At 39.0% G+C, this 24,013-nt stretch overlaps 1 protein-coding gene across 3 annotated transcripts in view; it reads left to right on the plus strand.

Moving 5' to 3' along the window:
* Positions 1-24,013, plus strand: part of PAG1 (phosphoprotein membrane anchor with glycosphingolipid microdomains 1) — a 188,340-nt gene that overhangs the window by 49,859 nt on the left and 114,468 nt on the right. For 2 of the 3 annotated variants that reach the window (XM_075125091.1, XM_075125090.1), the window contains exon 3: positions 7,309-7,345. The exons of the other annotated variant lie outside the window; for it this stretch is intronic. The gene's annotated coding sequence lies outside the window, so the exon portion shown is untranslated. The remainder of the gene's footprint in view (positions 1-7,308; positions 7,346-24,013) is intronic. 3 annotated transcript variants of the gene reach the window in all.

Genomic DNA, 24,013 nt, shown 5'->3' on the forward strand with positions numbered 1-24,013 from the left:
TTTGCAGCAGGATCAACTAGTCATATTGTATATTATGCACTGCAAATTTGTTAGTCTGGTTTAGACAGAAAATTAAACTATCACTTGCCTTTCTGGCAAGCAACTGGCTTTGAGCTACCTGGCTATAGCTCAAAAACCTAAACCTAAAATGAAGTCTTGGACCCATTGATGTCAGTAGCAAAGCTCCCATTGACTTCAGTGAAGCCGGGATTTCACTCCTTATCTAATCCTTTTCCAGGCACCACAGGTCTACTCAGAGCACACTAACTGGCAATATATTTGGGCTGATGCTCAGTAATGCATATTCCCTGCTCCCAAGAAACTCTTTGTGTGGCTACATCTGTGAGGCCCGCCTGTGTGCCAGTCCCCACCAACTGCTCCACTTCATTGCTGTCTTCAGCACTTTCTCCTCACCTGCCCCAGAGGCTGCTCAGGTTTTTTAGCTCAACTCCCAGCTGTTATGCCTGATTTCATTTCACCATCCTCCGCTTTCTCTGTTGTTTGTTTTTCAAGTGGGCAGAAAATGTGACATTTTTACTTGCTGGTACAGCACTTATACATTTTGCAGCATTCTGGACACTAGGATTTTTCCTAGTCTGTGACGGAGACTTTATCTACACAACAGATACAGCACAGCTGACCAAGAGCTGTTGCAGCAACATGCATCATCCATGACCTGCAATGATCCCTGTGTAAGGTCCAGGTCGTTCAGGCTTTGTTCTGTTTCAATCATTAGCCTCTTTTCGGAGCCTGCAGGTGGGGGTGACAGATATTGTCCCTTTCGATGGTGGGTTTAGAGTACGTCTACACTACAGTGAAAGACTTTCAGCTGGCCCGGGTCAGTTGACTCTGGCTGTGGGGCAATAAAATTGCCTGGGCTCTGGGACCCTGCAAGGGAGGAGGGTTCCAGAGTCCAGGCTTCAGTCCAAGCTCTAACGTCCACACTACTGTAACCCCTGTGAGCCCTGAGTGAGCTGATCCGGGCCAGCTGTTGCTCTGCTGTGGGTCTTTTATCACAGTGCAGACATACCCTTAACAATTCAGACAGCTGACAGTAAAGGAGCTGGACTGATATCACCAATCCATTTTTCGCTCAGGCTGCCAAAAAGTTATCAGATGCCAACCTTTGGTTACTTCTAATCTGGGCTGGAATCAGACTGGTAGTTTAGATGTGAAAGATGCCATATCTCATGACCAGTCCCTTAAGAAATCTAGTTCCTCACATCCAGCACCACTTTTAAAACTGGAGCTGTTTGTTCAGTCTGCATGTGTAATCATGCATATATACTCACACTGACTTGGCATGTGGTCCACCCGCCAGCTCACTGCTGCCTTTCTTAGCAATGCTGGGATCTATACTCTGGATTAAACTGAAGCTGTGTGTGCTTTTGCATGTAATAGTTATAGAATGCTTCCCCCAATTAAGGCTTTATAATTTTGAATAGGCCTAGCCAAACAACATATTTGTGCTTTATCTATACAGTACTTGCCATCTTGATAGGGCAAAACTTGTCCATAGTTGCACACATAAAATGGGAAAATCCTGTTTTCATTTGCATTGTGGCAGTATTGACCAAAGGAGTTCTTAAGCAAAGTGAATGCTTAGTATGCTTGCTTGCATGCTGATAGACAGCATGTTCTGATCTACAGCTATTTCATAGCAATGCTGGAATCTGGGTGACAGCAAATTGAAAGATTATTGTGTGTATTGTGTTTCCTCCAATATAGATGTTAATCAGTTACGAATGAATGTTCGTGGTAATTTTGTTTGAAAGGGTATGCATATATTTTAAAGTAATTCATATTTTAAGTATAACAGACTTTACCAAAGAAGTACCTACTTATGCAAAGTATTATTTCATTGATAAGGATCTACGGATGACAATGCAATGAAAAGATTTCTCTCTTCACTATTTTGTGGTCTTTTACAAATTTTAAAATTGTTTTCTTCTCATTTAAGTGACACTTCAGCTGTTTTTCTGAAAATTGTGGGTGGGTTAATTAGACATTAACCACAACACAAGCCATGCATGGGAAGAGGAAGAGTTTAACATTCTTCTGTTCTTTAGCACTTCTTGATTGACAGTAATTGATATATATAGCATTCTTGCTTCTCTAAGTAGAGGATGACACTTGTTTTCTTGCTTATATACATTATACAGTATTAAAAAAGGGGTATTGTGGGAAGTTCATTAATAGGTCATAAAACATACAGGAAGTAGTCCATTCACAACATCGATGTAGAATAAAAGACAATGCTGCTTTTGAGATTATCTTCTGTGGAGAGGTACAAATCAGATGTTAATACCAACGTTAAGTTACCTAGCTCAGATGGTCATGTTGTTTTCTCTGCAGTTACCAGCTGCTGTCTCAGTGCTATCTTGTATAATAGATTTGGATCAAAGGTAAAAATATAATGTATCAAATGGAATAGTATCCAACAGAATTAAAGATAGAACATGGTGTGTGTGTAAAAGCCAAAATCAGACTCTGGGATGGTTGGTGAAGACCTGTTTGTACTGATCCTTATATGTCAAGACTAATTTATTGTAACTACTGTCTTCATAATTCATTAAAATATAATTAGTAATTAGTTTATGAAAATGAGCTACCAAGATAGTTATGTCCTGGGCTTTGAAATTAAACTGTGAAAGGTATCAGTGTGCATTTTATTACATGTGCACTGTTTCAGAAGATATTGAGGTTGGGGGAGTGAAAAATAATATGTTAATACAACTTGATGGGGGGGGAGTGTATATAAAAACAACAAGGAGTCCGGTGGCACCTTAAAGACTAACATTTATTTGGACATAAGCTTTCGTGGGTAAAAAACCACTTCTTCAGATGCATGGAGTGAAATTTACAGATACAGGCATTATATATATACTGACATATGAAGAGAAGGGAGTTACCTCACAAGTGGAGAACCAGAGTTGACAGGACCACATGACCCTGTCAACACTGGTTCTCCACTTGTGAGGTAACTCCCTTCTCTTCATGTGTCAGTATAAAATGCCTGCATCTGTAAATTTCACTCCATGCATCTGAAGAAGTGGTGTTTTACCCACGAAAGCTTATGCCCAAATAAATCGGTTAGTCTTTAAGGTGCCACCAGACTCCTTATTGTTTTTGCGGATACAGACTAACACGGCTACCCCCTGATGTGTGTGTGTGTGTATGTATGTGATTTCCTGTGGACGCAATGGGAAATACCACTATAATATGTTAATCACATGGTTATTGTTAAGCTGAATGTACCAGCTTTAAGGGTTATATGTGCCTGTAGGTATAATAAAATTATACATAAAAAGTATATTAAAAGAACATTATTGAGGTTGCAAAGAGAAACACTTAAAAGTTAGAAAATGTCAGAATATCTGTGAATCTTTGATTCAACCCCCTTGTGTGTATGTATTGTGATGCAATCTTTACATCCATGATCACATACTGTTTTTCAGCGGAATGACCCAAGCCTCATTCAGTGCATAAGATGGATGTTGCTCATTGAATGAGCAGCTCTTCAGTATTTTGCTGACTCTTTCTTGTTCAGTGTGTGGCCCCACGACATATTAACAGCACTCTATTCAAACACTGCTCTGACAACAGAATGATTAATTTCTTCACGGGCTTTTGAGTTACTGTGCTCTGAGTAATTTACAAACACCAATACATTTATTTTCATACCTTCCCTGTGAGGTGCATTATCACCCCGATCTTCAGGGAATTAAGTTGCAAAGCTCCTAGCAAGTGTCTACTGAGCATGTGAACTGCAATATTTCAAAGAATTTGACCAAATTTGGCCACCAGTCTAACAAATTTTAAATCCTTGCTCTAAAGCTTGGAGGTATTACAGATTGTCCAAAAAAAAAAAGGACACCAGATTTTTTTTGACAGGAACAATATAACATATTTAATCCAGCCTCATCAGAAATAGAACTGTTTTGACTCATATTTTCCAAAATATTCATCTTGGGCAAGACACCACATAGTTACAGTTTGGTAAAGTTAAAAGCAACAGAAAAGAGGATCTTATAATGAGAAATGTTGGGCAACCTTAATCATAGCTGTGCAACCAGCCCTTCCTATAATAAAACCTATACCATGGCCCTTACAGCTGATACAGGTCTAAAATAATTTCTAAAATAATACTACAATAGTTTTTTGTAAAATATCTGACATATACCTAATACATAGGTGTGTGTTCTGGTATAAAAGTTTTGTCAGTACTTACTTGGGATGGCATTTTTTTAAACAGTAGTGGATCTATGCATTAATCCAATTCTACAGAGCTCCCAGGGAACTATAAAACCTATAAATATATATCTTTTCTGTGTATAGAAAAGTCCTGGTTTTAAGGTCTGATATCACAGGCTCTTCCAAGGTAAGGAAGACATGGCAGTGAGGAGCTGGGAATTTCTCTTTGGATGGTGTAAATTTTTTGTTTCTAGCTCTATAGCGATGTGAGGTAACAGATGCTAAAGTCACAACATTGTTATTTATATAAAAGTTGTTATGGCTCCAGGATTGAATAGTGTTCATTTTGGGCCTTTAACATGCATAATAGTTAAAGGAGAATTCTGTTTTTTGTTTGAAGATGATCTGTGGTTGGGGGGTGCTGGGTCTTTTTTGGGAGATAAATTAATGAGCAAAGAGCCAGAAAAGGCACATAAATTCATTTGTGACACGATTTGGCAATTTATCACATGAATATCTTCTCCATATTCATGGAATGTATGTATATGTATTTTGCATCTATAATCTATGCTTAAAATTTACATATATATAGTGGTCACACTTAAACAGCTTGTACTGGTGTGAGGAAGGTTTCCTGTACATATAATAGGGGATATCAGTAGAAGTGTATGGCAGGGATTCAAGCTGGTAAAAATGTTTGAAGTGCGACCATTGAACATATATGAGATAATATATTTATATTGTATGGTAAAATCAATATAATGTATAGTGGTTGTGACAGATGCAACATGCACTGCCCTGGAAATAAAAGTTCTTAAAATCCACACACAAGTATACAGGTAGCATTAGTACAAGCTTGCTTATAGTGCACTCCAGTGTGCCCAAATCGTGCCCTGGAGGGGACCCTCTGTAAGAGTAGCAGTGTAGTTAGCCCATCACGTTCATCCAAGCTATGATTTTTAAAGGGTCTAGAGGGACATAGGCACCTCTCTCCTATTAAATTTCAGTGGCAATTCAGTGTCTGAGTCCTTTGGGTTCATTTGAAAATTCTAGCTTCAGTGTCCAGCCTCTCTGTTGAGATTATCAGCGAAGATGCCAATTGTGATGGCATTTTATGTAATGTCAGTACCTGTCCACTATAAACTGGAATCAGTCCATCACTTCAGTTCAAGCAGCCATCAAATTGTAACAACTGTTGCTCATTACTGACCTTGCATGGATTTTGTCCAGTTGATCTAAGCTTCATATCTAGTTACCAAACCCCTGAACCTTCATCTTCCCCGATAGTCTAAACATTACATAATTTAGTTATGAGTTGTGAGTTTAGATTAACTATAGAACATAACTTTATAATACAAATATTACTGCTCTAAGTAATCTAAGGAACATGGCCACTTGTATTAAAGGAGGGCAGCTATAAGTTTCAGTGATTTTAGGCCCCAGTATGGCAAGTTGTTCCGAAAGAGAGGACCAACGTGCCTTTATGGAATAACTTGCAGTATTGGGGCCTTAATTCTTTATATTAAAGGATTTGCCTTAGCAATTCCCTATAAAGAAATCACAAAATATACTGCAGCAGTATTAAAGAGATGAATTATACATGCAAGGATTCACATGTGATGTTAGAAACATAATACTTAATTGAGAGTACTGTGTATAACAGATCACCAAACCCTACAATGCTTCTGCACAAAGGGGTCAATTAAAGACTGAGAGCAAATTTGTCCTTGTGTAATGCTATTCAGTACTGTTGGTTTACCCCAAGAATGAATTTGCATTGCTGTTTCAATCTTACCTCTGAATTTCCTTTTGTTTATGTGGTTCAATTGTCATACCTTGATTGCAACCTTAACATTATTTGACCATAATTTGTGGTTTAATTTCTTTATTGTAGTAAAAGGGGAACCATTGATACACTATTTAAGAGGAAATATTCTTCAAAGCCAGTACTATGCTAGGGAAGGTATATGTTGGCATTCCAAATCTGCACTTCTTTATGATAGCAGTTGAAAAAAGGGTAAATATTGGTTCCTATCAACATACCATCTTTTGTTTTTAGTCTGAGTTCTATTTAGCATGCTGTAATCAGTGAATATTTTAAGGTTTAATATTCTTGTATTGTATCAAGGCTGAGTGATATTCTTAATACTCATTGACAGCATATACTCTTGGCACCTGTTCCTGAAGTCCACATCTAGCAGAAATCCCCATTTATTTACATGGGCTCTTTGCCTGCCAGAATCTTTTTTTCTAACTGTGGCAACAGTAACAGACTAGAACTATACATAATTTTTCTCCTGTCTAATAATTGTCCTGCAGTAATTTATAAATGCTTTGCAGTGCTGGCTTTTACAATAGCTTAGTAGTAATTCTTAAAGTTCTTTCAGCAGGATTCTTTAAATGTAGTATGTAGTAAAAAATCTGGTAATTGTTTGTTGTATAGCAGGAGAAATCACTATTGAAAAGTAAGCCCTTGGGTATAATCAGGAGGATATTTTGATAACGGAGCTGCTACGTTATGGCCTGTAAAATGTGTCTATTAGACAGTGTCCTCTTCTACATCATACATTGCTGTAACCATTTCCAGAATTTTTGTAATGGTTCTGTTTTCCAGATATGCATTAGTATTGACAAGAGGCCTCCTTTCTGGTTCATAGTAGACTACATTATTCAGTATGGATTTAATTCCACCAGGAATCAGGGTGGTGAAATGTGCTGTATGGCAGCTGGCACGGCAGCATTTTAATTCAAATAATAGAATCCAGCTGGTGGGGAGTTGACGGATATTTGAGACAGACGTGACTTAGTACAGATCTTCCTTATTTCTTTAATAAAACGTATTATCCTGGCATATTAACCAAATGTTGATGAAAATACCAAATGTGAAGACCCAGTAGAAGTAAAACTGATTATATGAAGTCATTAAGGTAATTAAAGTGGGGAGAAAATGTAGTTTTAAAATTATATGAAATAAATGTATGCAAACTCCTCTCTCACTTGCACTTCACAAAATTACCTCTGGTTTGCAGATATATTTGTGGATTATTTGGTACAAGATCTTCTTTGCTGAACCCATTGTATGCAACCCTCATTGCTCTTCATCTTTTTTAACAGCCTGCTGTTGTCACTGGCAACAAGAGACCCCTTCAAGGTAGATATTCATTTCTATGCTGTCCCTAAATGGCTGTGTTACAGAATAGTAAAAAGTGATTAACTCCAACAGGAAAATACATGCCTTTTGTATGAGCATTCTGTCGGAATGTTCTTTCACATGACACTTTTCTAGCAATGCCCTTTTTCTATATTACTTAAAGTTGTAACTATCCCATAGAATAAATTTAAGGGGGATCTTACAGGTGTATAGGAGTGAAGATTATGTGACCCTCTTATGCTTTGTAATGGTGCGGTAGAGGTTGCCATACTGGAAACAGATCAACAGGTATTACACTTTTCTGATGGCTTTTCTTGTGAATTTTGATATAATGCCTAGAATAAACAAGCAGCCATGACAGGAGACTCATTCTGTCTCTGTCATATTTTGATATTATTGAAAAAAATGACTCAGACTGCCAAACATAATAGTTGATTTTTTTTCGATACACTGTACATCATCATCTTTTTCTGCCAGTGTAGTTAATTTATCAGTGCAAAGAATCTGCTAATGTCAGTTCCAGCGCTGCTGCTGCTGTATTGCTGTTATTTGAGTGCTGACTGTGTTCAGTGCAGTCCTAACATGAAAGGAAACTCTGGTTCAAATCCTGGCCTCGCTGGAGCCAGTGGCAAAATTCCCAGTGACTTCAGAGGAGCCAGTATTTCATCCATGGTCTCTTCTCTGCTCTGCTTACAATTTAAGGGCCCAGTCCTGTGATGTGCTGATAGCTTTCAACTCCCATTGCAGTTAATTACATTTGAGGGAACTCAGTACTGCACAAAATTAAGCCATCTGTTAAAGAATGTGTGATATAATGTGTCCAATCCTGCAAATCCTTGTTCACGTGAATGGTCCTTACTCCATCAAACAGTTCCATTGAAATCATTTCCATGGATGAGGACTTCTCATGCCAGGACTAAAGGGTAGAAGGATCGGCCTCATCAAAATTTATTAAACATACCTGATATGTAGGCTGAAATTTCATGTGCCCAGAGTTTTTTGTTTTTAAATAACAGTTTTTAATGGTAGCTTTATATATTCAATATGTTGTGTGTCGTCATTGAAAGGCTTATGGAAGGAATTGAATATGATGATTGCATAACCAGCAGGCCTAATTAGCTTTAGCTCTATTAACATTTGCTAGAGAGGGAACGATTTATTACAGCTCTGTTCTGTTAGGACACCTTTCTTTAAGGTGTGAAATACATGTATTTGAAAACCCAAACCAAATGTATCCAGTTATTTCAATAAAAGTCTTGGAAATGTAAATAAATGTTCATTAAGTGAATTTATTGTTTTATTATCGCCAAGATGTTTTTGTGATCTTCATGCTTTCTGATAATATTATGCAGAGGAGGTGTGTATATGATTTCTTTAATTAGATCTTTATTTGGCTTGTCTGTTGCCCTGTTATATAAATGCCTTATTAAAATTATAAATAATTTAAAAAACCTAAACAAAACGCAAAGTACTCTTAATACTTACTATTTGGTACAGGTGCTAAACACTCAGGAAAGAAATAAATTATTTTGAGTTATGAACAGGGATATAATGAGGAGTTCTGAAATTAAGAAACTAATGAGGTTGAAAGTAAGAAAGGGTAAATATGGACTGAATATCAGGAAATTTTCATGATCTTTAGACCTTTGAAGTTGTGAAGCAATTGTCCTAGGAAAGTGATGGGAGTTCATTCACTTTTGACATTTTTAAATTATCCTCTCCCAGCCTAGAAAAGCTGTTATGAGGAATAATTCTACATTTTCAGGGAGATGGACTCTGTACACTCATTAGGTATTTTCCATCTTTGACATCTCTGATTCTCTAACAGATTCTATCATTTTGCAGTAAACCAAATGAGGCTGTGATTAATGTTATCAATACAAAATGTTGGTTCTGGTACACATTTATTGGTTTGAATTGAAATGTATATATTTTCATTTGGATTTGTTGAGTTAAAGGTGCTTGGGGCAACAGTGCGCGTAATAATGAATTGGTTTTAATGAAACCTTATTGGACAGGCAGTATTTATTTCAATTAAAACTGCTAGGTGGATAATGGTAGATTATGCATTAGTCATGCAATTTATGTCTGAAGATAACAGCCCTTTCAAAACTGACTAATTAAGCAGCCTATTTATAAAGTAATCCAATAAATGTTAGCGTGATTGGGGCTCTGTTCTTGCAAACAAATAAGCTCATGTGTGACACTGCTTACACAAAAGAGACAAGGAGATGGGGGAATATATTTTACTGGACCAACTTTTGTTGGTGGAAGGTACAAGCTTTCAAACTACACAGCGTTCCTCCTCAGATGCAGGGAAGGAAGGACTAGGACAAATTGCTAAACAAAAGAGGTAATGCGTGTTGGAGGTGGTCGCTCTTGGCGAGCAGTTGGGGGTTAGTTTGTTGTTTGAAGCGGGCAGTTAAGTGTAGCAGGCAGTGTTGTGTGTTATAAAGGGTTTGTAATGAGCCATATACTAGTGTCCCTGTTAAGTCAAGGGTTTCTAGCATCTAGCAGAGTTATGAATTGAAGTTCCCAGGCTCGCCCTTTGAAGGTGCTGTGCAGGTTTTGTTTGGGGACAAGTGTTGAAAGATCACTTTGTGAAATGAGTTCGCCCCTGGGCGATAAGGGATTTTTGTCTTCTATCATTTTTCTGGGTAACTTCATTCAAGAGTTTAGTGATTGTCTGGTTGCACCGACAACGCTGTTACTGGGGGGATTTGATGCACTGGATGAGATGCTACTCCATATGAATCATCCCATTTGCTTCACATGAATAGTTATGTACTTGCTTAAGTGTTTATAGTATTTGGGCCTAAAACAATAAGTACTCAAAATAACTCATTAAGACCCTGATCCTTTAAACACCTTGTTTATCATGTGCTTAATTTTCCTACCATGAGTCGTACCATTGACTTAAATTTTTATTGATTTCACATGTAAATCATGAACCTCCTCTTGTAAGGAAGAGAAGGCAATCAGTCTTCAGTACAGCTTTCATGTTGCTCTGTAAACAATTGGCAACAGGAACTCAAATGTTCTAAATGTGATAACCTTCCCTGAATACAGTGTATGTTCTATCCAGTGTGATGAGTAGAGTGAAAGTGCTCTCAGTGGGAACCTCCATTGTGCTTCAGAGGTTGTTTTTGATGTGGGATATACAGAAAACGCACCCACCTGACAGCATTTCAGCCAGATTCCCATTTGGCCTTGGTTTCATTTAGAATTATAACAAAGTATTTGAGCCTCTGTGTATTAGTCCCCTCCAAAGCTCCCCCCAATGCTGATTTTCATGTATGCTTTCTTAGGACTTGTCTACACTTACAGTGCTGCACCAGTGCAGCTGTGCCCCTGTAGTGCTTAGTGGAGGCACTCCTATGCAAATGGGAGAGCTTCTTCTGTTAGTGTTGGTACTCCCCGAGAGCTGGTAGCTATGTTGACAGGAGAAACCCTCCCATCGACATGGCACTGTCTACACTGGGGGTCAGGTCATTATAACTTTGTCGCTCAGGGGTGTGGAATTTACAGACATAAATTGGTAGTGTAGACCAAGCCTTAGGGAGTGAAAAATTTGCAGACTCGCCAAAGATTTTAATAAGAATAGTCAACAGTTTATTCAAGCGTATTTTCAATATGTGGAAACTTGCCTACAAAAGAAAATACTCATATTTTGGCTTTAGGCTTTCCTGGGAGTTCAAATAAATAGTTGTTTTGTTTTCTCTGGGGATTTTGTAGGTGTTTCAGTTTTTCCCCCTTTTAAACCTCTTGTTTTCTTTCTCATATAATTTATATATGTGTATATTATTCACCTGTCTAAGTAGCATGAACACGTATTGGTCTTTGATTGTATTTTCCTTCCTAACAAATGGAATTAGAAGTAAAATAATTTGTTTTCCACCCACTCTTGAGTTGTGCAAATGCCATTCATCTGTTTATCAGTGCGTGTTGATAGGGACATATGATGTGGCATATGTGATTAAGCTAATTCTGTCTTTGACTTAATGGAATAGTTCACACTAAGCTTAGTTGTTGATGAGCTGAATGAGAAATTATGATTCTAGGCTTAGGGCACGCTCCCATGAGCTGAGTTAATATGAAACTGTGTTTGTTCAATACAAAAACAAAAGGAGGGGTCCCTGTCGAGTACTCCACGAAGAAGATGCAGCCTCAGGTATCTGCAGACTTTGCAATCCCACTATGTCCTACTTCCCCCGGGTCCTTCAGTGGAAGCCAGGCTGAGAGTAGGGAATTAGAACTTCACACAGGTTCTAATATGACTTCAAACCAGTACTGCTGTGAAACTTAATTCAACAGACTTGGCAAAATGGTAAGAAAAAACATAACCTGTGAAACAACCAAAGCATCGTTTCTTGCAGTATATTACTAGTATTGTTCTCAATATCTCTGTGATGGAGATTCCTGGAATTAACTATTATAAAGATGATTTTGTGATCTCTAATGTTCTCTCTTAATCCGAGAGGCCTATCATGAAAGCATAAAGCTGGCTAGTGCCTTGTCCAAGCTATCATTGGGATACGTACAGTAACTTCTTACTATAAACTACATTGAAAAATACTGGTTTCAGAGTAACAGCCGTGTTAGTCTGTATTCGCAAAAAGAAAAGGAGTACTTGTGGCACCTTAGAGACTAACCAATTTATTTGAGCATAAGCTTTCGTGAGCTACAGCTCACTTCATCGGATGCATACTGTGGAAACTGCAGAAGACATTATATACACAGAGACCATGAAACAATACCTCCTCCCACCCCACTCATGGTCTCTGTGTATATAATGTCTTCTTCATCTTCCACAGTATGCATCCAATGAAGTGAGCTGTAGCTCACAAAAGCTTATGCTCAAATAAATTGGTTAGTCGCTAAGGTGCCACAAGTACTCCTTTTCTTTTTTTTGAAAAATACTGTTACTACTGTTGCCTATCTGCGGGGTAGTAGCAAGTGTCCAGGGGGTTGCAGATCAGCTTCCCCTGTGAGGAGACATAAGTGACATGTATGGGCATATTCCATGTGTAACTTGTTTTACTTACACATCCATCCAGCCAGCCAGCCTGGAACAGAGGTAATCAAACAGCAGGCACCACTTAAAAGGGTATCCTATATTACTCTCCCTTTGCCCCTATGTACCCCAAGAGCTCCAGGAGGTATTATGGTCCCCCTAGGATGATACACCCACATTTGTTCCAAGTGCATAATGTGCATAATATCTAAATGGCGCAAGGTAGCTCATAACCACTGTGAGCCTCAGGCTGTGTTGACACTTAAAATGCTACAGTGGTACAGCCTGTTGCTATATGTAATCCACCTCCCTGACAGGCAGTAGCTACGTCGACAGAAGAATTCTGTGGAACTAGCACTGTCCATACTGGGGGTTAGATCAGCTTGGATTTTTCACACACCTGAGAGACATAGCTATACTGATGTAACTTTTCGATATAGATCAGCCCTCAGTTCCTGTCATGTAAAATAGGGATAGTGCTTCCTTACCTCACAAGGAGGTTGTGAGGATCATTTTTAATGTATGTGAATGTAATGTATGCTCAAACTGTGGTGATAAGTGCATAGAAAAAGTTATAAACACATCACAATTATCAGTTTTTTAATAAACCCCAAACATAAGTGTTGTTGGACATTATTTTCATCTATTGGAAATGGAATCTGTTTAAAACTAGCACAGATCCTAAAGATTTTCATGGGGATTTTTTAGTGCATTGGTCAGTCTTACTGAGTAACAAAAAATGTTACAGAAAATTGTATTTGGGAGAACAATGAAAAATAGGATGTAGGAGAGAAAAATCCAATTTGGCATAAAAAGAACAAAAACTTAAACTTAGAATGAAAACCTCTATAAACAGACACACGCTATTTATACAAAAAGAAAAGGAGAGATCTGTTAGTCTCTAAGGTGCCACAAATCCTCTTTTTCTTTATGCGGATACAGACTAACACAGCTGCTACTCTGAAACCTGTCAATATTTATACAGATATCGTATTCTTCCAATACAAAAAATAGTTCCGCCACATATACAGTGAATGGTATGTTCACAAAGACACCTTTTATGTGTCCCACTTTTACGAAACCAAAGATGATAAATTTCAAGTGTAACCAAAAAGCATTATGCATGTACAGTAAAAGTGTCTATCTTGGGATTGCATTACATTTAGATTCATTGTAACCTATCTATTCTTCTTACTCTAATTTCCCCCCTACTTTTACTTGGAAAAGTCCCCCCCAGAGTTACACGGGCGAATAGCAGGACCCCTAAAAGTGCTCTTTAATGTGTGATGGCAAGATGGTCTTGTTTTATGCACATTTAAGTAGGATAAATATTAAAAGATAATGCTATACACAATATTGAGGTTTTAAAGAGGAGGCAGATGGGGACTTTCGTGGCTTGTGATGGAGGACCTTTTATATAAGTGCTTCAGAAATTAGATTAGGGTGTATATCACATGAAACATGCTCTCAATTGTGCTGTAAATTTAATGACAAGGTTCTGTTGAAATGAGCTCTTGTGGTCGGTGAGCAAGAAAATCAATCAGTGGGCGCCTTATCACTCTTCTATATCTATATCACTCTTCTATATCATTGGTAGGTATACAATTAAATTCAGCCTGAAAGGTCACAGTGTGGGGTATACATTAACCTCATACTAACCCTATGTGTGATACTGCCACTGAGAATGAGTTAATAAAGACATCAGTTGGAATTGTAGGTTTGTTCTCTCTAACACTTTTTATATATATTATACACACACACACACACACACACTTTTCACTTCGAATTGCACCTTTGTCTATTAAGTTAATAGATTTCTGCTGATTTCCAAAGGTACCAGGGTTTCTGAAGTGCTGTTTGTATTGCACACGGTTGACCCAGATGGGCAAAACGCAAGTTCACTCATTGAGTGTTGTGCAAGTACTTTATTAGTGAAGCACATGTAGAACTTTTTTAGAGAAATTGCTGCGAAGCTATTTTATGTTTTATTGTATTTTGGTTTTGATTTGGGAGCCTTAGATTATACAGAAAGTGAGCTACAAAAGGACCTACATCTTTGCCATGTTAGCTATAAAATATAATGCAACATGCATTCTGACTGTTAATGAATGCAGTTCAGGGACATGCCAGAGAAACACAAAATTCAGCAATCTTTTCCCAAAAGCCAGCTGTGTCTTAAGAGTAGGGTGACCAGATAGCAAGTGTGAAAAATCGGGACAGAGGGTGGGGGGTAATAGGAGCCTATATAAGAAAAAGCCCCAAATATCAAGACTGTCCCTATAAAATCGGGAAATCTGGTCATCCTACTTAAGAGATATTGTCAAACTGATTCAGGTCTAGGGGAGTTCCATTCTTGCAAGTTTCCCCCACAGAAATCGTTACTGTAGACACCTCTCTGCTCAGCTCAGACACCCATTTCCAGGACTTCACAGTTCAAGGCAAATGGACTCGCCAGGAGATGTGTCTCCATATCAATAGTCTCAAACACAGAGCAGTCCAACACACTTATAATTTTCTGTCCAACATCAGAGATCCCTATTTCAGAGTAATGCTGGACAACAGGACTTCAATGTATTATATAAACTGCTAAGAAGGAGCTAGATTGCAGTCCTTATGCTCAGAATTTATAAAGCTATGGAATTAGTGCATATCCCATCACATAGAGATCTCAGCAGATTATCTACTGAAGCTACAGAACATCATAGCAGATTTGCTGAGCAGCCATTTCTGTCACGACTGTGAGTGGGAGCTGAATGACGCAGTATTTCAGGAGATTTGTGTCACCTAGGGCTCTCCAGAGATAGATCTCTTCATGACTCCATTCATTGCAAAATGCCAATGCTTTTGGGTGAGGGCAGAGTGTAGTCACAACAACTTGGGAGACACCCTCCTTACTGCCTGGCCTCATGTCTTACTCTATGCTTATCCCCAATTCTGTTGCTCCTCAAAGGCCTGAACAAGCTGAAACAAGAGAGATTAGTGACATCCTTATAGTATGGTCATGGCCAAGGTAGGTACGGTTCCCAGATCTAGAGTAACAGCCGTGTTAGTCTGTATTCGCAAAAAGAAAAGGAGTACTTGTGGCACCTTAGCGACTAACCAATTTATTTGAGCATAAGCATCCCATGAAGTGAGCTGTAGCTCACGAAAGCTCATGCTCAAATAAATTGGTTAGTCTCTAAGATGCCACAAGTACTCCTTTTCTTTTTCCCAGATCTAGTTCACCTATCCCTGTGACCACCTTTTCACCTTTCTCTGACAGCAGACCTCCTCATTCAGGAATCAGGCACCATGACTCACCCCAACCTCTTGTCACTTCACCTGAAAGCTCGACTCCTAGATGGCTCTCTGGCATAGAACAGGATTGCTCTCTGGAGGTCCAAAGAGTACTACTGAATAGTAGACAACCCGCTCCAAGAAAAACTTACCTTCAGCAGTGAAATGGGGTCAAAAACCATAAATTTAGTCCTGAGTGGAACTGATTTTTGTGAGTGCCCTTTCAGTTGTCAAGGCATATATATACCTGCTTTGATTAACTCAATAACTGTTGTGTTATGCTTCAGTGAAGCATGCTGCCACCAGAAATTTTTATAGGATAGTGATTCATTTTCTTTTAAATAATCTATTTTGGTTCTCTATGTTGTGAGCAGAGCATTGTTTGTTTGGATGCAATTTTAATGTACACTTTTGGGTAGGGACACTGCCCCAAGGCAGTCAGAACCTGTGTGCTCAGGCTGGATGTGGGGGAATGATTGCTTAGACACTGTGTCAACCTAGAAATAATACTATGGTACTCTGGACAACTGTAGTTTTGCCCAATTACAAGGTACTGCAATATTCAGATCAGACTTTGTGCTTAGTTCTTCTCCCCTCTTATTTATCACTACTCACATTTCTTTACTGCAGTTGGTGCTTTGAAATAAACACCCTTTTCTGGATTTCAGGATAAAGCATCTGTCATGCTTTTTATTCTACCTCATAATGAACACTCAGAAGTTTGGGTTTCACAGGAAATCCAGTAAGTTTTTTAATATCCATTTATATGCTGGTATCCATATTTCTTTAGCAGCCAAGTGAAAGAAATGAATGCAGATGACAGTTTTCTCCAAATACAGCATGCAAGTCCTGCTTTCTGGATCAACCATATTAAGTAGTAGGGTTGTATCATGTGTAATAAGTAGCCAAAGCATCTGCTTCCTCTCCCACCCGCCCAAAATCAGATTAAAATATTCTCACCCTGTGTGTGTGTCTTTTACAAGATTTCCCTACTCCATCCCCATAACCCAGAGCTATTACTATTTATTAAAAACATGTAAAATGTATGAATAATGTCTGAGATGTATTTTAATTACATTTTCAGAAACGTATGGGACTGATTCTTATTTCATTGGTATTATTCCAAGGACTTCACATCCTGATTTACCCTGATGTGAGATCAGAATCAGGCCCTCTATACCAAACACATAGCAAAAGTCAGTACATAATATGTTTACTGGACAAAAAAGTATGCTAGATAGAAAGGGGGGAATGACATAAGCATGTTATTCATTTAAGATTTAATGTAGTGATCCAAAACTGCACACTATACAAAAAGTAAGTGCTTAGGTTAAATATTATTCTTAGACACATCTGAAGGAGGCTTTTCATCCATTCCTGCAAATAGCAGTAATGTTGTGCACGTATGTAGTGGGGGAGAGCATGGTAGAGGTACATATCGAGAAGTGTGCATGTCATAAATCCATCACACATGATGATATAAGCAGTTGTACCATTATAGAATTGGTGCTTTGTGCATAAATGCTTTCCTGCAGTGTCGGATTTTTCTCGTGCTATATTCACTGCTGGGAGAAAAAGAATCAAAACTATGGGCACCTTCTACAGAACAACATGTAGTTTTCTTTTGTTTTATTACTCAGCAAAATGACTTCAAAGCTATACCCCAGTGGTTTGGCAAAGCTTTCAGACCAGAAGGAATGAAGCCTCTCCAAAGAACTCATTCTGCAAAAGCAGCTGAAAGCAAAGAGCCTTATACTGTATTTTTTTCAGATCTTATTTTTATCAGTTTTATGGGTGTTTCATAGAATCCAAAGTGAATATTTTTACAGAATTACTGGCAGAATGTTGGGGTCTCTAGCCAATTAATCTCTGATGTAAGTCCATTGAATCTGACCATTGTTTTCCAGTCTGCAAGAGTTTCCTTTAAAAAAAAAATTCTGTGTGTAGTTCTACTAATGTGACTCAGCAGATGGAATCCTTGAGAATACATTTATGTATGGAAGATCACAGATCACAGAATATCAGGGCTGGAAGGGAGCTCAGGAGGTCATCTAGTCCAACCCCCTGCTCAAAGCAGGACCAATCCCCAATTTTTGCCCCACATCCCTAAATGGCCCCCTCAAGGATTGAACTCATAACCCTAGGTTTAGCAGGCCATTGCTCAAACCACTGAGCTATCCCTCCCCCTATCAGTGTTTTAAAACCAGTAGGGCTTAGTATTTTTGCCATCAATATTCTGTCTTCTCCCTCTCCCTTTGTATGCAGTTATTTTTGTGTGTGTGCATTTTCTTTCATGTTGAATGCTTTCATGTTGACTCAATTGTTGCTTCTTATTGCCAATATATCTAAGGAAAGCTTACATACATTAATTTCTGTTTGTTGGGACTCATGAGTAAGGGCTACATTTTAGTCATGGGTATTTTTAGTAAAAGTCATGGACAAGTCACGGGCCGTAAACAAAAATTCACGGCCCGTGACCTGTCCATGATTTTTACTAAACTGCCCACCATGACTAAAACTGGGGGGGGGGGGGGCTCAGATGCCCAGGGAGGCAGTCTGGGGGTGCTGTGGGTGGTGGGAGAGGTTGCTTGGGACCCCCGCCCCTCCATGCCTAGGAGCTGCAGAGGGGCAATCCCAGTGGGAACCGGGGAGCCTCCTACCCCAAGATAAGCATCCCTTTGCACTCCCCATCCCTCTGCCCCTTGCCCTGAGCCTGCTTCCACACACCCAAACTGCTGCTGCTGGCCCAGGGGCAGAGGTCAGGGAAAGTCATGGAATCCGTGACCTCCGTGACAGACTCGCAGCCTTACTCATGAGATGGACCTCCTAAAATCAAAAGCAATAATACAACAGCCATAAAGACTGTGCCAGTGTGTGAAAAGCAGAAGTAATTAATTCCCCTCTTCTTCCCTCCCCCATAGCTAAAGGTAATAAATGGTTGGCAGCACAAAGCAATCACGGGTATGTCTTTCATTGTACATGACATAAAGAATGGGTATATGTTCTGTAATTATATACCTTACTGTATAATCCTGTGGCTAACTCTATCTTGAAAATGATATAAAAATAATAAAATTGATATAGTGTTATAGTGAAGGTTCAAGAATAGTGTTCAAAGGTGACAGTGAAGTTTATTCAACTAGCATTTTAAAAAGTTTGTTTAATTACAAGTCTGGTTCAAATAAAAGAAAAATACACTACTTTTAGTAGTGAATAAAGTAATGACTAACCTTATCCTTGTCCCGTATTAGTAAGGAAGGCAGAAAGGAATACTAGCTTGCTCAGTCATGAAATGCAGAGTGATGATGGCCGTCTTAAATTGATTGTACCACATAAAGAAAAACAAAAAACTCCAATCCCATTTGTTGCCGCTATTATGGCTTAGTGAATGAATGCTAACTTTTTATTGCAGGAAATAATGGAATCTTTGCCCTTTTACACTGATGTACACAATAAACTTTTTGCTAATGATACTGGAGCCACAAGCTACTGCCTAACTCTCTCACTTTTTTTTTCATTCTTTTAGTTAAATTACTTTAGTTTACAGCCATTGCTTTAGGCCACAGTAATTTGGAACTTCTTAATGGCCCCCAAAAAAGGAATTTTTTCTTCCACACAGTTACAAGATAACCACATGGCCGTTTTTGTCCTTTGAAATAAAAATAATAAGATTATTTTCCATTACAGAAAAGTAATTTCTAATCCTCATGTAAAAGAGAAGTTTGTTGGTTGTCAGGTTAGAGATAAGAATTCACAATGACCATCTGTATCAAAATTTTACCTACAGTAAGTTTAAAAAAAAAAAAAAGCTGGGTCAAAGGCTCAGCATTCTTTTCATAGCCAGTGTTGTTTCAAAGGAGTTTCTTCTTGGTTTGGCGACTCAGGGATGACTCAAAGATGCTTTCTGATTTCATACAACTCTTTACCTAAAATTTTTCATCATGCCACCTGATGCATCGGATAAGAAGGAGCCAGCTGTTGTGAGCTGGATTAATGGAATATAAATTGTTGTCATCTCCAAGCTGAATTTGTTCACAGTGGTAGAAAAATGAGCAGGCTCACTCAGAAAATACAAACTTCTTCTTTCTCCCCCTAAAATAAGATGGGTTATAATATGGTTTTCTTTGCCCTTGATTCAGTACTGTGACAAGTTCCTTCTACTATAAACTGTAACTTAACTAAAACATTTCACATTATTTAAAAAACGAACAAAAACAGTAAACTGAGCCAGATAGAGAACTTTTAAAAAAGCTTTAAAAAAGGATGATCTCTTATATTCTTCATTGGATGCAGCTTGAACCCTTCGGACCACCTGTGTTCCTGAGTTTCATCCCAGATGATTTTCAGTAGAGCTGAGTGAATATATTTACTTGACTTTACAAATGATTCTTGGTTAGGCTATGCTATAATCCCATTTGAATATGGTTTCTATGAACAGTCAAATGATCAAGGTTTATTTGCATAAATACTCATGTAAAATGAATGTTAAGCTTGTATGCTTGAGTATTCTCACCAGAAGTGGTGTACTGTATATGGTTTAGGATGTCTCTTGGTATCATAATGGAGCAGTGTTCTCAAAACTCCTTGCGTTGAGCCTTTGCAAAGAGATGTTGAGACAGGCCTAGGAAGGATTGGCTACACCCTGTGCAGCTATGACTGCACAAGCATATGCGATTACTTTGTGTGAATATGATTAGATGACATTTAAACTCTGCACCTAGCTAATACATTCTGCAGCAGCCTAATTATTTTATATCAGAATGATGCCTTAGGCAAGACCTGTGTCCTCTCGAGACGGTAGAGTGTGTCTTCGCATGGGTGTGGGTACTGCCTAGAGCATTGTGGGTGCTACTGGAATACTGCTAATAATAATAGAAGATGTTTCTACTCCAGTGGTTTGTATTAATGCTGTAAAGTCCCTCCAAGAAAATCTCCCATCCAAATACTAACCTAACTTTACCCTGCTTAGCTTGTAAGGTCTTAAACTGCTCAGGGTGGTAAAAGACAAAACATCTAAATGTTGCGTTGCAGTCACAGCTGCGTCTTAGACCCCTTCTGGTCTCCTTCAAGTGCACCCCTTAGGTGACAGGCCTGGTTTCCTGCATCCCATTGTGGGTGGAACCCTGTGGTCCAGCTACTCTTAGACTGGTTCTTAGGGCTGCAGCTTTCTCTGTTTCCCAACCAAGTTGATTTGACAGATCCAACTTTGTCTGGCACTTGTCAGCCCTTTTCCTCCAAGGATCTGTAACAGCCACTGAGTAAAGTGACTCAAAAGCAGCAATTTCAAAACAAAGCAGTCTTTAATTAGCAAGGAGAACACAGCACCTAGAAAAACGGGTTAATGCAACTCAGAGTCCTATATGCATATTTCCCTACCTAAGCTTAACTTCTCTATTCATATGTCAAGTAGGTCCAGTCTATTCCCATCTCTGGGTTGAGAGAGTCAACCCCCTTGCTGAAGTTCCCATCAACCAGTGCAGCTTCAGTCTGCTGACAGCTCACTCGTCCCCTACACTTTTCTAGGCCTAATGTTTGGTATCTTCCTTTTCATCCTAGTCTTAGCCTTGGGACGAGTAAACCATTCTCCGCCTGCCTGGAGGCAAGCAGGGGCTTTTCCCAGTAAACAGCTTTTCCATTATTTCCTGCAGGACTCTTCCCTGTGTCATTGTTTCGTCTTTCCTCTAACAATCCCTTTTGAACTAACTCCTTAGCAAGTAACCCATCAGAAACACACACAGACCCATGCACCATATTCATAAAATAATAATACAGATATTTCCCAGTTCATTACAGGTTGGCATAAGTAAGTCTTTGCATGGACAGAAATTGATGAGAGTGTTTCTGTCTCGTTTTCATTACATTTCTGGTTGTTCCTTATATGATTTCTTACTACCTTCAATGACTCTTGACAGCACAATTCCAGTTCCCATAGCAACACCTGTTGATGGCAGTAACACTGCAGCACTTCAATAAGCCTTCCTACTCCAGGTCACGCTGTGCCAGCATGCCAGGATTGGGTTCAGTGTACAAGATTCTCTTTCTCCTCTTTTCTAATGGGTGTCACGTCTGGAATCAGTTCCTCTGATTTGTGCAGACTGATTTAGAGAATGAGTGCTCTCACTCTTGATTACAGCTCATGATACAACTAGTTATATGTGGTTTAAATATGCACCAGCAAGATATTGTATTGAGCCACTATTCAGGCTCTAAGATTTACATATGTCTCTTGCTGTGAAACAAAAAATTTTTTTTTCTGAACGTTCACATCACTGAAGAAAACACTCTTTAGACTCCTTGTAATCTGCAAGTTTTGCGTGCTTTTGTCCATATCATAAGTCCATTGAATGTCCACAGAGAAATGGGTTATTGTCCAAACCAACTTAACCACTTGATATGGAATCAGGCAGTACGCCCTGGTTCGATTATTCACAGCAATAAGATTCACAGATCCATTTGTGCACCAAAGTCCAGATAGCAATGTGTAGTTTGGTTATGGGCTGGTGTAATTGTGCCCCCTAGTAATATATACATTCCCAGCAAAACACCTCATACACAGTACACCCAATTGTCCACACCTTACCATAGGGTGTGCTCCTCCATGGCCATCAGGGAGGGGCACATCCAAACATCTTCTCTGGATTTACACCATTTCACACACCCCTCTGTTGATTCCCAGCTAGCTCCTCCCTTTCTCATTGTTCCCATAGGGCTTGTGGGGACCACCTTAGTTGCCATTCCATTTCGAGGTACCATGGTCGCTATTACACAGGTGCTGGCCTCCTAGCATTTTGCATTCCGATACACATCTCCCCCCCATCCTGGTTAGCCTTTTGAAGCCATCCCCCACCCACATCAAGAGGTTTTCTGTTCATTGAAACACAACAATGCTAGCAACAAGACAGACACCACAGACAGACAACTCAAAACATAGATCCATGGTATTCTGGGTTATTCTTCCACTGGCGCCAGCTTGCTTGTAGAGTGTCTGAAAAACAAAAAAAAACAATTTCCACCCCCTTTGTCGGGACAGATTATTGCTTAATAATAATACCACTTCCTTTTACAAATCTCCTTGTTAATTGCAGGAAAAACAGAAGAATTACCTCCAGGCTGTCCTTATTTTGTTCTGTAGTCAGGCTAGTGAATTACCCCACTGACTGGTCATTTATGAAATCATGAAGTGGTGTACCTTAGTTTCCCCTCTTGTACAACAGACCATTTTTGCAATAGTTTCTCTGCTGTACCAAGCTTTAAGTTTATTTTCAGGTAATAGCTGAGAGACAGCTTCAGATTTCAGAACTGTGCACGCGCACACACACACGCGCACACACACACACCCCTCCCTTAGGGTTAACCTGTCCCTCTTATTTTCAGCTTGAATTGTTTTTTCACCTCCTTTTCCTGGAGGGCCATAATCTGAGTCTTCTAGTAGCTTGTTTGCTGACCAGACGTATTCATTATTTGCAGCTACTTTATGCTGCCACATATGGGCAGTTCTCTCCTTCCCCCATCAGCTTGGTAATTTGCATCCAGACAGAGGCTTTCTGGCTTGCTTTTGGATCCAAAGCTATCAGCAGCTCAGAGACTGTCTTAAAAGGGACACATTCCACTTCCACCAGAGTTCTGATTACTTTCCACTTTCATCTCCTGCTCCAAAACACACAGAGATCTGAAAAAGAAAGCACAACCTATTGTGGCTCTTTTTGGAGCCCTCATAGGATTTTAATTAAGGTACCATGTTTTGGCTGCATTTCTTTTACCCCTTCTCTAATATACACTGCACACGTCCTGGGAAAATGCACATTCCATCCATAGTTTAACCTCCATAACATTATATTAACCATGTCAATTTTAACTGTTTCATTTGTGACCCCCCCCCCCAAAAAAAGAATCCATATTCTCTCTCCATTCTCCTGGTTCTGGCTGCCCCTTACTACAGCCATAACTTTGGTCTTGAACTTTATAGAGAAGTGAGGTACCCTTAAGGGTTAAATGCTAAATACCAAACCCAAAAAACACAAGTTACCTGTGCCTAGCAAAAAGTGTCTGTCAGTTTGCCACTTTGAATGATTCAAATGGATTTTCAGACTCATTATAGAGAAGAAAAAACAACAACAATAAAGCAGAACCAAACCAATTCATCTTAAACCTTCAAAACAAGAGTTTTACAAACCATGAATGTCAGTTTAGGTCCTTAAAACCTTACATAATCACACACACACACACAAAATTCTCTTTTGCCTAACATCCCTTGCACTGCGATTATTCTTTTCACAACTGTACCCCGATTACACTCCCATCTTGTACAACCAGAGCCAGCCAGGGGCAGCCAAGTTAAGTTCCAATAGAAACCCTTTACATTCCTTTAGTGATTTTGA

Source organism: Caretta caretta, chromosome 2 (assembly GCF_965140235.1).
Source record: "Caretta caretta isolate rCarCar2 chromosome 2, rCarCar1.hap1, whole genome shotgun sequence".
Lineage (NCBI taxonomy): Eukaryota > Metazoa > Chordata > Testudines > Cheloniidae > Caretta > Caretta caretta.